We start from the raw sequence: 18,435 nt of genomic DNA on the forward strand, positions 1-18,435 counted from the left end.
GTGAAGAAAATATTATATTTTAGAAGATCTTATTTTAAAATATTATAACATATTATCTTAGAAATATAAATAATAGTCAAAGAATAGTAAACTAAAAGTATAAATATTACCTTTTTATAAAACGAGCTTCTATTTATTTTGTAGGACTATAAATAAAGCAAAACAAGGTAGATTAAAAAAATATAAAATATAAGTATTTATAAGAAGAAGTTAAGAGTTTATTGTAGCAAAAATTACTTCAAGAAGACAAAAATTGATACCTAGAGAGGACTAATTGTCAATCTAGGTTGAAATCAGACCTTGAGGCATGAAATTGTACACCTACAATGGCTCTAGGATTCTTTTGCAAATTGAAGAGTGGAATTTGAAAAAAGACTTTATAAGATTTTTTTAAAGCATTGATTTTAAGTGATTTAAATTTTTAATTACTTTGTAAGAGTTTTATAAATTAGCATTATTTTGGATGACTTTGGATTTTGTGAAATAAAATAGGATTTATAATTTACATAATTTTATAAATTTTGTAATGGATCTACAAGTGAAATTTTATAGAATTGAGAGTATTTTTGTGCTTAACATATGTTGTAAATTTGAGCTTAATTGGATTATTAGATTAGAAATTATTGAAGTTGAAGTGAGTTAGGATCTCAAAAATTGGATTTTTAGGTCCAATAAGATTATTTAAGTTTTGCATTAATTTGCCTATTGTATTGAGATGATTTTTATTAGAGCTAATAATCAACTTGACTTCTAAAATTTATGTGAAATTTGAGAGTAAGTTAATAATTTAATTAAAAATTATTGTTTATAGAAGATCAACATTAAGATCAAAGGTGGAGGCTAGCCAATACGTGAGTGGATTTTGATTTTTTTTCCTATTTTATATGTTTTATTTTCTTCATATTTGTTGTACTTATTGTTAACTAAAAAATTGAGAGATATATAAAATTTTAAGCAAAATCAATGGTTTAACCAATAGATATTGAGATTTTAAGACTATTCTAAGATTGGTTTGAATTAATTAGGATTCAATTAGGATTTGTTTAAAAATTGATTAGGATTTTTTAAAAATTTCTTTAAGGGTTTATAAGGATTTCTATAAGTTTTTTGTAGATTTATTTTTTATTTATTTAAATATTATTTTTTATTTCTTTTAGATTTTTTTAGGTTTTTTATTATTTTTTATTACTTCTTTAGAAGTTCTGTAGGATTTCTTTGTAATTTATTTATAATTTATTTAAAAATTTAATTGAACTTAATGAATATTTTATTATATTTTTTAAGCTTTAATTATAATTTATATATGATTCTATTAGAATTATTATGATTTATTGTTATAAATTTCTTGTACCTTCCACAGCAAAGTGTTTGGTGTATTTTCAAGCAAGACTTTAAATAATACAATATCATGTAGTTGGAATCTTATATAATATCTAATAAAGGTCCTATTCTCTTTCTATAATCCTCTACTTGTTTTACAATAGATGTTAGTTCAAGACTTAAACATCACAAAATCTTTGTCTTACTAGATTTATGAGCTTCAATTTATTTTTTAGATTAAAAATTTATTAAAAGACATAATAGCTTTGTAATATTTCATATCATTACACCTCCCTCTAATTCAATTATTTTGGATTTATGATGGTTAAAAAAGTATAATTCCTAAATACATTAGATTTCTTGTAGTCTTAATTTTTTTGAAATTATAATTAAAAATGTTGTTAAAAAAGTAGAAATTCACAAGTCTAATATAATCAAATCTTTATTTATAGATACAAGAGATTTTTTGAATGCTACAAAAGAAACATCACCTTGTATTATATCTGCGACATCTATTTTTAATGGTAAAAAGACTTAAAGTTGCATTTCAAGCCAATATTAAAATTATTAAGATGTTTTTGAAAAACAAAATTTGGATACATTGCTAAAATATTGCTTCTATGATTTTTCAATTGATCTTCAAGAAGGAGCTCAATTGTCATTTAGACCAATCTATAATTTATTGTAAAATGAGTTAGTTAAACACAAGAAATACATTAATTGGAATTTGGCCAAGAATTTCATATGTCATTTAAAATTACTAGTAAGAGCTTTAATCTTATTTATGAAGAAAAAAGATGGATCTTTACAAATTTGTATGTATTATTAATGATTTAATAAGATTACCATCAAAAATATATACCTTCTATTCTTAATATTAAGATTTTTTAATTAATTGCATTAAATTAAGATCTATATCAAAATAGATCTGTAAGAAGCATATAATTTGATATGCATCAAAGAAAGGGATGAATAGAAGATTGCATTTTGAACGAAGTATGGACATTTTGAATACAATATAATAATTTTTGGACTTATAAATATGTCAATAGCTTTCCACATCTTAAAAATAATGTCTTTTAAAAGTTTTTAGATAATTTTGTTGTCTATTATCTAAAAAATATATTTTAATCTATTCTAAGAGCCTTAGAAAACATAAACTTTATGTTTGTTGCATATTACAAAAACTTAGAGATAGAAGACTATACGCCAAGATAAAAAAGTATATATTTTATACTATTCAAGTTGACTTCTTAAGATATATCATTTTAAATGATGGTCTTATAATGGATCTTAAAAAGATATAGATTATCATAGATTAGAAGATTCTAAAAACAATAATAAATATTTAATATTTTTTAAGATTTGTCAATTATTATTAGATCTTAATGAAGAACTTTTTTTAAATTATAGATCCACTGATATGTCTAATATATAAAGATAAACTAAACTAAAGCAAAGTAGTTGAATTATTTTTTGAAGCTTTAAAGATAATTTTAATATCAGCACCAATCTTATATTGTATCAATTTTTTTAAAGCATTCTTTATAAAAATAAATATATTCGACTTTTTTATAGGTGCCATATTATTATAAATGAGATCACATAAAAAACTTCACCTAATAGTTTTCTATTCCAAGAAATTTTCAATAGCCAAAATCAACTATAAAATCAATGACAAAGAATTCTTTGTAATTATGGATTTATTTTTAAAATAAAATCATTATTTAGAAGGAATTTTTAATCCAATTACTATAAATATGAATCATAAGAATCTTAAGTATTTCATGTCAATATGTATTTTGAATCGTTATTAAGTCCCTTGGAACATGTTCTTATCAAGATTTCATTTCAAGATTACTTATTACCTAAGAAAATAATAAAATTTATCAAATACTCTTTTTAGACATTCTTATCTTATATCAAAAGAAAGAAATTTAATTTTTAATCAATAATAAATTATTCTCTTGTAGCTAAAATAATTTTATCTTCAAGTAATGAAATCAACTCAAATCATTGATTCAACTTTTCTTAAGCAGGTTCAATTAAGTATGGCCTTTGTTCTTCTTGTTTGTTATATTAAAGATGATTCTTTAAAATCTCATGATACCTCCAAGTTTGAATTTAAGTACAATCTATTTTATTTTAAAGATGCTTATATATTTAAAAAATAAATTATAATTATGTATTTTTCAAGCTCATCATGACTTTCCAATAATAAGATATTTTTGATATATTAAAACTTTGGAGCTAATATTTAAAAAAAATTAGTGGCCTCACATATGGAAGGAAGTTAAGGACTTTGTATAATCATATGATGTTTGTTCAAAATCAAAAATTCCTTGTCATCAATCTTATAAAACTTTTCAGCTATTACTTATTCTAAAACAACCATTATCTTCTATATCTATGGATTTTATCATGAATCATTGAATCTCAAGTTTTTATGACTCTATATTTGTGATAGTAGATTGTTTCATCAAAATGGCACATTTTGTTCTACATCTAAAATCTATGACAAGTAAAGAAACAACTAATTTTTTTTTTGACAACATCTATTGTTATCATAGATTATCCAAGGATATTATTTTGGATAGGATGACTCAATTTGTATCAAGATTTTGAAGATGGACATAAAACTATTTTTATCTTTCTATCTTCAAGTTAATAGACAAATAAAGCACATAAATCAAGTTTTGAAGTAATATTTGAGATGTACTATTAACTATGAATAAGATGATTGGACAACTCTATTGCCATTGATAGAGTTTTCTTATAATAATATAATACACTCATTTATTCAATAAATATTTTTTCTAATTATGTTTATTATCTATAATTTAATGTTTTTGACTTTTCAAAGTTGATAATCATGTGATGAAAGATTTGGTGAATTATTTATCTAAATTACATATAATAATAAAGATAAAATTAAAAAAAGTTTAAGAATAACAAAATATCAATGTAGATGTCTATCACAAGGAACAACTTCAATTCCACATTTGCAATAAGATATGGTTATTTTTTCATAATATCAAGATAATTTGCTCTTGTGACAAGTTGGATTATTATAGACTTGGACTATTTTTTATAAGTGAATAAATTAATTCAATTGCATATTGGTTATATCTATTGAAGTTTATAAAGATCCATCCTATATTTCATATATATTTTTTTTGAGCCATATAAAATAATAAATATTTCAAAAAAAAAATTAAAAATAAATGCCACTACTTCCTATATAAGTGAATAATAATTAAGTATTTGAGATAGAAGAAGTCTTAGATTTAAGGCAGCAAAAACTTAGGTTGGAATATCTTATTTATTAGCATGAATAGGATATTAATAAATTGACATGATAATCAACAAAGAATCTTGTAAATGCAAAAGAAAAATTCAAAGTCTTTTATCAAAAACATCCATCAAAACCAAGATGAAGAATTAAACTAATTTCTATAAAAAAAAAGATATTCAATAAAGATTTCATTACATCTTCTATCCTTTATTATAAATTCTTTATATTTGTAATACTAAGAAGATAGAGAATCAACAACCAGCAAATTCAATTCAAAAACTATTATTTGTAGACTTATCAAATAAGACATTGTAGCTGTCACAACCTTCAAAATGATATAATCAAGATGAAGACCTTTAAAAGTGACATATTCTCCAAATAAATAGCAAGATATAATACATTTGATATCATAATCCTAATGATATAATTAATATTTTTTTTGAAGGAAGTTACAAAAGCCTCAATAACAATCAAATATCAAGGTGGTTTTTCCATCCTAAAATAAAACATTATTGATGGCTGAAAGGTCCTATCAACTACCTTCAAAAGAAACAAAGATCAAAGTGTGTTGCAAATATAATTTTTTACATCTTGAACTTCATCAACATGTAATCACTACTCTTTATAGAACTTGTCTTTAGAAGAAGAGATAATATCAAGGACATTCTTATTTACTCCAATAATTATTTAAATATTATAAATAGATAAAAATAAATTAATTTGATAATATCTTATAGATAAGCTTCTTAAAAGCTTTATAGATATAGTTTCATCTTTATACATGTCTAAATGTGATTCTTAGATTGAACACTTCGCTAATAAATTAACCATATATTGAATATATATATATATATATATATATATATATAGCTTGTGATACAACCTAACTATGTGGTGCTCATGTAGGAAACTTGTCTTGTAAGTTAAGACATGTGTCTCACAAATTAAATACATATCTCAAGTCTTATAGAACGTCACTACATAGTTCTTAATTAGATAGTATATATAGAAGGAAGAATAAAGTCTGCTTTCTTCTTGTCAATTTTTTTTTTGCTTCTAATCTAGTTTTAAGAGTCTTCACTTTTTTAATCTTTGATAATAGTCATTCCGATTTCTTCTTGAATGTATACACTTTCTTATTTCTATTTTTTCATCTTTCTATGATATATATTTTACTTATTTACATATCTTCTTTAAATTCTTATCCTTGATAACTACTAGTTTTTTTTTATCTTATAAAAGATTAAATTCTTTTATTATAGTTGACTCTACTTCTATTAATAGTATTTTTATTTTTTTTATAATGACAAGTTTATTTTTTATTATTAATTATCCAATCTATTATCAAAATCTTATTATTTTTAATTTATGTTTGACTTTTTTATAATCCTATTATTAATAATAAGTTGAAAATCATAGAAAATCATAAAATTCTATGATTTTTAACTTGTTGTTAAATCCTATAATTTCCAATATGATGCCAAATCATGGTGATTACTTTCACTAATCAATGACTCAACTAGAGCCACTACTACTTTCATAGACCTATTATAGCCAAGTAGAGTCTTTCTATGTATCACATGTTATCATGCTAGGAAGTGGCATAATATATAAAATTAATATAAAATATTATAAAAATTTGATTTATAATAAATAAAATAAAATAAAATAATAAAATAAAATAAAATAATAGAAAAAAGAGATGGAAGAAATCAAAAGAATGAAGTGGTGAAAAACAAGATTGTAGTTATAACCAAACATTTTAGGTGAATTGCATCTTGTCACAACATTAGAAATAAGGAACTAGTTGACTATTTTTTTTCTTGCTTTTTATTCATACTACGAGTTCCAAGCCACATATCATCTATATCAATCAATAAATCCAAAAAAAAAATCAAATTCCAATCAATTCAAGCCGCATGAATTTAACCAACTAACTAAATTTGTGATTTGGTATCTAATGCTATATATATTTTACTTTTCTTGTCTTAAATTTTATTGGACTTCAATCTTTACTTTTATTAATATTTTTTATCTTTCAATTTTTTTTTAATTTATAAGTTAATTTCTAGATAGTTTAATTTAAGAAATTTTATTTAAAAATATATATATATATATATATATATATATATATATATATATTGATATTTTATCTTTAAATAATAAGTCAAAATAGGTTGGTATGAACTTAAGATGGAATAGTAAGGTATTAAAGTAAAAGAGATATAAGTTTGTTTTTTTATAAGCTTTTCAAAAATTCTTCATTTATTCTAAAAAGAATTAATATAAAGCTATGATATATTTTTAAATAAAAAAAAAGTCAATTTCTTTATATTAATTTGATCTATTACTTTGTTTGTTCATAAAGTATATTATAAAAAATATTAAAAATAGAAATTTAGTGTCTAGATATATGAATTGAGAAGCTTTCTAAAAAGCCATCACATGCTCAAATCTAATGAATTATGGAGCTATGGTATCATATTGAATAAGAAAGTTTGTCATCTCTCATATATTATTAAAAGTTAATATATACAATAACTTTGGTTATTTATAAAGTTTTTTATATAATTATTTATAAAATAATCTTTGATGCATATATAATATAAATAAGTAGCTTTCTAAAGAGATATCACACACCCTATTCTAAGATAATGTAGAGTTATGGTATTTACTTGAGTCAAGGATGGATCAGCTGCCATGAATTCTATAAGCAGTAATTTTGAATGCCTATAGAATGTAATAAGTAGTATTTTAAAGAGCAAGATTTGATATGTATAGTAAATATAAAGATATTTTTTAAAAAACTTATTGTAGGTTCTATTTCAAAAAATTATGATACAGTAGAATTTATTTGAATGAAAGACAATGTTTTATCATATCTAGTTACAACCAAAAATCTTGTGTTTTTCTAAAACAAAATTTTTTTTCTATGATAATTGATGCTTCTACTCAGAGAAGCTTTAGGACTACTAGGTTAATCAAAATAAGATGGGAGATACAAAGCATAGAAGCTTAAATAAAAGAGGTGTTCAAAACCTTGTAGAAGAATTTTTAAGGACTATACAAATGTTCATGAGCCAACAAGTTGTCAATACAAATAGACAAGAAGCCACTTAAGCCTTAAGGAATTTTATTAATATAATAGATAGGTTTGATGAGAAGAATATGACTAGATTTTTGAAGGTCTATATTTATAAAATGAAAATCTATCAAATTCTAAAAGACAAGATGATTAAAAAAAATTATCCAAAAATCAAAGAAATGACAAAAAAAAACTATATGAGAGCATCCATGTGAACTTATGAGCTAGATTTTAGAAGAGATTGAAATATAAATATTTTAATGAAGATACTAAAAAGATGTTCAAAAAAGATTTTTTTGATTGGATGGAGCAACAATCAAATAAACATATGGGACCAAACAAACTACTAAAAGAATTTGAGGAAAAATTTGGACAATTCCTATTATTTGAAAAGTACCTTTTAGAAATGAAGAAATCAGAGTTGTTTGTGCTAGTTATAAATGAGGTACTAAAAAATAGATTGCTTCTCGTTTTTTAAGATGAGATGGCAGAAGGTAGATTTACTATCAATTAGAGAAGGTTGAAAGAAGTAGTGAGCCTCATTGCTGAGCAATACCATATAAAGGCTAAAGGATTAGCAAAAAGAATGGAAATAACATCAATGATAGCTATGAAGGCTCTTACAACAACTTTGTTTGCTTCTATTCTATCAAGCTTTTCAAAAACTATTTTTTTAGATAAAGACATTATTGAAGAATTGATGAGGGATATAAGAGAGTTGAAGGTAGAAACAAATGCTTTGAAAAAAAACATAATATTAGGCACTTTACAATTGACTAATAAATCAAAGGGATTTGTGATGATGTACATTTGATGTAATGATCTATATCACAAACGTAATGATTGTGCATCATATGCAAATATTATGAAGAGTGATATTATTATTTTTAAAGAAGACATAATTAGAGATATTGCAATGGATGAGCATCTAGAAACTAATATTAGGAAAGATAATATGAAGAATTAATGAAGCATAGATTAAAAAGAAACAACTCTTCATGTAATAAAGAAGTAGAGACTTTTGCCATTGAAGATGAGCACATCAAGATGCAAACTTCTACACATATATTTAGAATAGTAATGGTGAGAAGAGCACAAGTTATCAAAAGATCAACTAAATGGAATAATCCAATTGATATAATCACTATCATGGCCTATTTGATAAGTGAGTGTAGTGAAAAGAAATCCTATGATGCATCAATGGAGGTCAAGAAGAACAAAAGTAGTGAAAAAGAAGAGGTAGATGAGCTAACTAACAAAAAAAAGGCTTGAAGTTGTAGAAAGACTGCTCCAAGAGACGGACTAGCAAGCAACATGAGGCAAGAAGCATGGCCTTCTACTTCACATTTAGGAACTAATATTCCACTTTCAAAGGAGAAGTGAAAATAGAAGATGAGTAATAGCAAGGATAGAAAATAATAATAATAATAATAGTAATAATAATTAAATTTTAAAAAAATAAGACACCAATCTATAAATTTCAATCTGATATTGAATCTTCAATTGATATAAAGAGCATTTAGAAGAGAGGATTTAAGATGCCAGGATTGAGTTTATTTTGAGAAAAGCTCTTGATTTTTGTCTTTTGTACAATGTGAAGTAAAATAAACACCCACGAGTTGGAAGCTTATTCTAATTCATAATAATTTAATTATCTAAATATTCTAATAATTATTGATTAACATTTGATTTAATGTCTAAGAAACTTAATAACATATCAATTGTGAAATAAAATAAACCACCTTAGCAGGTGATTTCATCAAATTTATAACTATTAATTAACTTATGAATTATTAAATAAAAAATTCTTTCTACTTCTTATTAAGAAAAGTTAACCAATTTAATGAATTAAATTCACCATCAATCAATCACAATCCACAATATAAGCCATACAACAATACTAAAACCACATCTACTTGAGAGATAACACAATACTAAAACCACACCCATGAAGAGGTGGTTCTCTGATAGAAGTATACAATAAATGCAATGGGCTTCAGCTGCACTGGATCCTTCCTACTTGTTAATGATCTTGAAGTCCACCACCGCTTTTGATCTAATGTCTTCACAAAAACTTCATTGGAGAATTGCAAGTGAAACACAAAAAGCGTAACCACACCGCAACTTCGTTGATGACAAAAATCAGAAGTGAACCTCTATGGGACTGCTGCCGCAAAGCAACACGACAGGGATTCAACCGCTTTGTAACAGTTGGTTATTAGCCAAGGGACAAAACAATCAGGGGTCGAAGTTGCCAATAGCTCAAGAAGAGACCAAAAGTCAGTTGTCGGAAGTAATTGTCGCACCTCGTCGGTGAAAGTTAAGGAAAATAGAATCTCATGCTCGAAACCAACAGCATCAAGAATTGATGGCCATGTCAATAATGTTGCGACTATGGGAGTTGAGGAAGGAGCAAAAAGAGCACTAGAAAGGTGAATGACAAGAACTACAATCTGTAGCTCCTTAGGTTCGGAAGAAATTTTTTTCTTTAGGGAAGTCTTGCTAGCAAGACACGAGCGTAGCCTTGTAGATCCACCGCAACAATCCAGCGTCGCCGATTGGAATGGCAATATTATCTAGCAGCCTTTAGAATTTGCAACTCTACCGCTGACTACCACTGCACGAGAACTAGGTGGAAAGAAAAATGGAGGACAAATAATAATTTTGGAATTTCTTTTTGTAGCCAAAGAGAAGGTCATGGACGCAATTCAGAAATTGCCACTGGCAACCCTCATTGCCATAGAAGATGTGGCCGCACAATCACCTTCTTTGTAAGAACAACAAGAACAGCAGCAATAGAGTCCAATAGATAAAAAGATAAGCCACCACTCAACTCATTTGCAAGGTAATGGCACTTGCAGAGCTTCCGCAATCACAACCTAGACAACCCCTAGTTTAAAAAATAATTGCTGCAACATGAACCCATAGGGGTCTGGGCCTCCCTAGATCCACTCTCTTGTTTTTGATTTTTTCCCTCTTCATAAATCACAAACTCTTTACAATTCCGGAACTGGTTTCGATCTTCTTCGCATCGTAGAAGTGTTGTGGTGCAGCCTTTTGGATCTCTATTGTTTTAATTGATTTTTTGTAAGCATCTGAGGATTCCGACTATGAAGGTGTATCCCTGGTTCGTGATTTTTTATGACTTAAGTGTCGTTCCTTTGTTGTTTTTTGGTGGTGCTGCTCGTAGCTTGCGGCGGTGTTGTAACTGCGGTTGGTGTAATTTTTTTTCCACGTGGCAGTTCTTCTTTGCATGGCCGTCGAGTGGTATGCGGAGAGTGACAAAGTTGATGGCGGGCTTTGGGCGGAATTCGAGAGCAGCCTCTCGACTTCCAATCCATCTTCCATTTTTATTTTTTATTTTTTCCTTCCTCCCTTTTCTTTTCTAATTTTTTCTTTTTTTCTCTACTTTTCTTTCTATTTTTATTTTCTCCCCCTACTCTCTCCTACTAATTGCCTACCTTCCTTTTATCTATTTTTTCCTTCCCCCCTCTTTTGTTCTATTTTCTTTTAATTTTTTTAAAATTGACCACTTCAAGTTTTCATTCTACTTCTAATTAAAATAAATTTTAATGGAATAAATCTATTATAAAAAATATTATAAATCTATATTTGCTAAATTAGAGAATAATTATTTATTTTAAATTCTTCTTCAAAGAAATCCTATCAAGAATCTAGTCTTATATTAAAAATTCTATTTTTTGTTATTTATTTTCAAATTCCTACATTAACTTACTAGATTGGTGTTTTTAAGAATCTTAAGTACAATTTTTATACTAACAATACAAGTGAATCAATTATATGACTCACACTATGGAGCTCTTAAGATGTTCTCAAATAGTAATTCTTATTTTTTGCAAGTTGTACATACAATAGAGTTGTTACTCTTATACTTTCTATGTTTGAAATGTGTGCAGATTGTATAGAGAGACCTAGTCATATCATTATGAATGTTGTGTTTCCTAAGTATATTATGCATTGAGAGGATCAAAATATAAGTACAATCAATTGAGGATTTTAGCAAAAAGATAAGAGTTTTGTAAAACAAATCTTGTGGAAATTCATTTGAACATTGAAAAAATTGGATTTAGCAAAACAAACAAAAGAACCCATGACCTAAGTCGTATCTCTGGTAGTTCTTTTGGCATCTCTACTTCCACAAAATACATTGAGTAGCCTTGTAATTTCAAGTCCATAGAATCTACTATAATTTTAACAACAATTTGGGTCTTCTAAGTAAATTAGAAGACAACAATGTATTATAAAAGCGTGATCTCTTCAAAGAAAGAAGACTTTAATTGAGCATTGTAAATAGAACTAATAGATAATAGAGTACTACTAAGATAGTCTTCCTTCTATAACAAAGTCCTAACTCATATGCTCGACTAATAAATAAAACTCTATAAAGATCAACTTATTCTGAAGGAAGGAATTTTAATCATAGTCCATTCCTTGTTGCAATAAAGCAAAACTCATACTAAGCAAGTTAGGTTGAAGATTCATATGTACTCTAATATACATCACTTGAGAAGTGAATATAATATGGAAGTACTCAATTGCAGCCAATATCAAGTAATTTGGTTCTTTGAAGTGTCAAAGTGTGATTTGTAAAGATGACTAAGTTGATAATTGAATAGCCTTCTCCAAAATGAATAATAAAATAGGGCGTCAATAACTTCCAACACTCAAGAAGGTTGATCATGGAAGGCCTATAGATTGTTATGGTAGTTTAATCAATAGCTAGTTTAATCAATTAGAAAGAAAAAAAAAAAAAAAAAAAAAAAAAAAAAAAAAAGTAGTAGTAAGAATGCATCATGGTTATCAAAGAAGGCACATGAAGTAAGGATTTACATCAAGTGCAAGAGTGTTAAATTTTAAGAATTCAAGACAAACTTAGAAGTAAGCAAGATCATATATTATTTTTTGAATTTAAATTGAAAAAAAATTGATTGCATGATTTAAAATCTTTAAAGTCAATTAGATTATAATTAGTGAATTAGGATTTGAATGGATGAAATTTTATAAATAAATATTGATCAAAAGTAAATAAATTTTTATTTATGAACAAAAAAGTATTTATAGATTAAAAAAAAATAAAAAAATAAAAAAATAGATGAGATTTAGATTTGGATGATAATTAATACTAGATAAAAAAATTAAAATATAAAATATAAAATATATAAAAAATTATAAAAATTATTCACTTTTAAGTGTGTATGATTTTATATTATTGAGTGGCTTGTATAATTGATTATGATTATTGAAGGTGAATTCAATTAATTAAAAAGATTAATTTTTTTAATATGAAGTGAAATATATATATATATATATATATATATATATATATATAATTACTCACAAGTTAAATAGTAGTTATGCATTAGAATAAATCACCTATTAGAGTGGGTTATTTTAATTCACAATTAAAATGTTATAAAAAATTTTAGAAACTTAATGAAATTCTAATAAAAAATTATTAAAATATTTAAATAATTAAATCATTGTGAATTAGAATAGACTATCAATTGATAGGGATTTATTTTACTTCATATTTTGGATTCTTTGGAAAAGCAAGACATCCTTCATTATCACACTCTATTAGAGTTGCTTCTAATTATACTACTCTAATGTCATCTAAAAGTTGTCTTAGTCATTTTGCCTCTATTGCACTATAACTTACTGCCATATATTCTACTTCCATTTTAGACCTTACAATTCTTGATTATCTCTTATAATTCCATGAAATAGCTCTTACTCCAACAAAGAATACATACCTCATTTTTGACCTTCTATCATTTGCATCTCCAATTCAATTCACATCATAATAATTTATGCAATGAAATTTTATTACATCTAAAATACAATTTAAAGTACAAATTAACTTTTAAGTACCTTATGATTCTTTTGATGGTTGTTTAATGGATTGGTGCAACCTTTGATATGTGCTTACTCACAATACTCATCACATATGCAAGATCCACCCTTGTACCAACCATTGCATATATAAATGAGCATATTAATGCCTTATATGGAATACTTTGCATTTCACTTTCAACTTCAACAAATTCCTCATTTGTAGACTTTATCAACTTTAAATTAGCCTCCAAAGGTGTTTTAATAGGCTTATACTCTTACATATTGAATTATTTCAATACTTCTTTAATGTACTTGCTTTCATTCATTGTAATGGTCTTCTTAGTACGATTTCTTACAAACTCTACTGCTAAATAATAGTGAAGCTTATCCAAATTACTCATTTCATATTTTTTTTCTAACTTTTCTTTCAATCAATTTATCATCTTTAAAGTATTGGTTAAGATGATCAAATCATCAACATAAAGGATGACAATCAATAAGAATCTATTTGATTGCATCACATATATAGAATGATTAACCTTACTTCTTACAAATCCTTCATTCACAAAAAATTTATTGATATGTTGGTACCATGCTCTTGGTGATTACTTGAGCCCATATAAAGATTTTTTCAACTTATAAAAAAGATGTTATTTGCCTTCTTGAACAAATTCTTGAGATTGATCCATGTAAATATCTTCTTTCAAATTTATATTCAAGAAAGCCATTTTCACATCCATTTGATGTATTTTCAAGTCTATTGATGCTCCAATTACCATAATAATTCTAATTGTGGTAAATTTGGCCACAAGAACAAATGTTTCATTGAAATCAACACCAATAATTTGTGAATAGTCTTTGGCAACCAATCTAGCCTTGTATTATATAATATTAACCATTACATTCTTTTTGATTCTATATATTTATTTACAACCAATTAAAGATTGATTTACTAGAAGTTGAATCAATTGCCATTTTCTATTATCCATGAGTAATTTGAATTCTTCTTTCATAGCCTTTTCTTACTTCATTATATTATACAAATTCAATTGATCAGTAAAGCCTGCAATATTGGTATGTTCTTTACTTACTTAAAAAAAGATGTGGTTCTTCTATTATTCATCAATTTTTTTCTCTCATAAGACATTTTCTTTTACGTGATGAAGATTCACCTTCATGTACTCCAAAGTTTCTTGCAAGCTTATTCTTTCTTAAAGTTTTTTTTATTTATTCAAAGATTGATATTTCTCATCATCATCATCCTTATTATCTTCATTGTCTTCATTATTGATTCTAACAACTGTAGACACACTTTGATCTATCTTTATTGGTTCTTCATCTTAATTTGTAATTCTATTATTTTCATTGTCATCATCTTATTTTTTATTCTTTTTTGAAATTAAAGATATATCCACAAACACACCATTACACTTACTTGCACATATCTTCAAGTATTGATAAGTATTATTATACTCCAAAAACTCTACATGACAACTCTTGATGATTTTGGTTTTTAAACATGTTAAAGTATATGTCTTAGTACTTTTACAATATTCAAAAAATATATATTTTTTACCTATACATCAAATTTGGATCTCATACAATCTAGTACCTTTGCATAAGCAATACATTTAAAAATCCTCATATATGAAGCATTAGGTTTCTTATTACTTCAAGCTTTTTGTGGAGTCATTGATGTGAGTGCATTTGTGAGGCACCTATTTTTTGTATACACTACATTTATCATGTTTTTTATCCAATATGCATGTCCAAAGTTTTAAACATGAAGCATACTCCTTGCTATATCTAAAATAACATAATTTGTTCTTTTACCAACTCTATTTTATTGTGGAGTATAAAGAGTAGAAGTTTGTCTTATAATGCCTTGAATCTTCAAAAAATCATCAAAATACTTTGACATATACTCACTTCCATTGTCTATATACAACACTTTGATCTTGTACTTACATTGTTTCTTCATAAGCGCCTTAAATTCGTTAGACCTTCACAAACACTCATTCTTAGTTTTAAGGATATAAATCCATATTTTTCTTTAAAATTTTATCAATAAATATAACAAAGTACCTTGTAATTTTAATTAATAGCATCTTCATTAGTCTACAAATATTAGAATATACAATCTCTAATAATTTGCTAACACATGTTTTAACTTCTTAAAGAAATAAAGTCCTTTGTTGTTTGCCTTTGATACAATCTTCATAAGCAAGTATCATAGCATTGTAGCTAAATTATCCAAGATCCAAGCCACTTACCATGGATTGTAGATTCTTCATGCTTTTGTCATTCAAATAATCAAGTCATTGATGCCAAATTTCAAACTTATCTTGATCTTGTGAAAATTCAGCAAATAGTATCACTTCAATTTCATTCACCTTCTTACAATTGATGAAGTAGAAGTTGCCATTCGTAAAGCCTTTGGAAATATCTTATCCATCCAATGTCTTCATAAAACATCCATTTATGTCAAATTAAACCTTACAACCATGTAATATAAGTTTGCTCACCAAAAAAAGGTTCTTCATCTTTGATATATGTAAGACTTTCTTCAATCTAATATTCTTAATTTAATCTTTAATAACAATCTCTACTATAATGAAGCCAATTTCTATGGCTTGTACCATGTCATTGTCTCCCAACCAAACTTTTGTTACTAAAATTATTTCATAAAAGTTAAATGAATACTTGTATGGTGTCATGTGCTTAGTAGTATCCAAATCTATAATCCACTTAGACATGGCAGCTATGGAGGCTCTTTTATTTGCCATAAAAGATTAATCATACCTACCAAAGTTTTCATGAATATTGTTTGCATTCTTCTTATCTCTTTTCTTAGCTTTGTAGTAATTTCTTAGAAAATAACTTGATTTGTTACAAATATAGTAATTTTTCATATTGATTTTTAAATTATCACTTTGATGAAGATAGGTACTTTTGTTTTATCTTAAAAATAGAGCCAAATCATCAATTTAAAGCTTCTTTTCTTTCTTCTTGCTAACTTTATAGGCTTTATAGGCTAACATTATATAATTCATAATAAGCTTCTTCATATTCATATACTTCAATGCAATAATAAGATACTTATGGAACTCTAAAAGTCTTATGAACGATGTCAATATAATATCCTTGTCATCAACTAGCTTGTCAATAATTGTAAGTTGGTTTGCAAGTGCTTTTATCTTATTGATATAAGCCATAAAGTCATATCCTTCTTCTATTTTTACTATTAAGAACTTCTTCTTTGTTCATAGAATGTTGATAAGATGTCTACTCTTGTAGATATTACAAAGAGACTTCTATGCTTCCATTAGTCGATTGCAAGCAATTACATGTGAAAAATTGGTATCATTAAGATTTTTTGCAATCAATCCAAAAGCTTTTTTTTTACAATGTTTGTAATACTTTTTCACCTTAACATCAATATCATTGCTTGGATGACCTTCACTTTCACCAATAATGTCCTAAAGATCCAATAAAGCCAAAAAAAAAGCTCTATTTTCTTCTTCTTGTGGTAAAAATTATAACCTCTAAATTTCTCAATTATTTTCAAGCCCTCACATTTACTTGAAGTCATATTTAAAGAAGAGGTGTATTAAAGAAAAAATAAAGAAAAGATAAGATAGAACTCTCAAAATCAAAATAAAGATATTGCTACCTCAGAAATCCAAAATGCCTTCTTTGTAAGTAAACTAATGATTTCACTCTTTAATCACTTTCAACTTCATTTATAAGACTTCTTACAAATCTTATATTCTATCTTAACCTCCTTCATAAGCTTTACCACTCTTTAATCACCTCTAATCTCACAAAATAACTCTTATTACTATAAGAAGATCTTTTAAGAACTTCAATACATAAAAGTACAATGTTAGTGCATTAATATTATGTTCTAAAATATCATTTTAAGGTATCTATCAATCTCTTAGACCATAAATGCACTTAAAAACAAATAAGAGCAAAATTACATCAATAATTAAATGCAAAAGTAATGTTAGAAGATACCAAATTCTAACATCAGCAACAACCATAAGATCTAGTCCTCACAATAAGAAAGACTTCAAAGAAATTCACAATCCATAACTAAAAAAGAGCGGGCCTCATAACATATTAAAGAAAAAGAATTTTGAAGTTACAATACATAACATTAGCAAAGTTATAGATAAAAAAAAATATAAAGTAAGATAACTCTCACTTCTATTACTTATTACTTATAGGTGGTGGTTGCTGCCTTCATGGACAACTTTCATCATTTGATGAATACATCTATCTAACATTCTACCAAGACCATCCATTGATATCCTATCTACTATGAGAGTATGCATTTAGTATATCTACTATATCCTTAAGATTCTTTGTCGATTTATCTACTTTGTCAATTGGCCTTCTTGTATACCAAGAGCTAATCCTTAGACCATTAAGAACTTATCTAAGGTAATATCTTCTACAAAATAACTTATTCTACTTTCATTTTATTTATTTATTTTAATATATGGCACTTGCAAGTCAAATATCCATAATATGTGTTATAGCACACAAAGTCAAGATTCAGAAAGACAAATCTACCATTGTGATAGAAGAAGATGATAGAAATTGATTCAGAAAGACAAATCTACCATTGTGATAGAAATTAATTGTTAAGCTTGTGGCTTCAATTTCTTATATAAGCTATATATTTTTCAATTCTTCTGCAACAGAAACAAACCAAGAATTTGTTCATTTTTCTTAATCATGCTTTAACCTTTGATTTTTGTGATTGTAGAGCTGAATGATATAAAGTATGAAACAAGTCGGGTGAAGGATGTCAATCAAGACGGTAGGCTAGTTCGACACTCACCTTCTTTGGAATAAAAATACAGAACTA

This window comes from Physcomitrium patens, chromosome 20 (genome assembly GCF_059467195.1).
Source record: "Physcomitrium patens ecotype Gransden chromosome 20, ASM5946719v1, whole genome shotgun sequence".
NCBI classification, from domain to species: Eukaryota; Viridiplantae; Streptophyta; class Bryopsida; order Funariales; family Funariaceae; genus Physcomitrium; species Physcomitrium patens.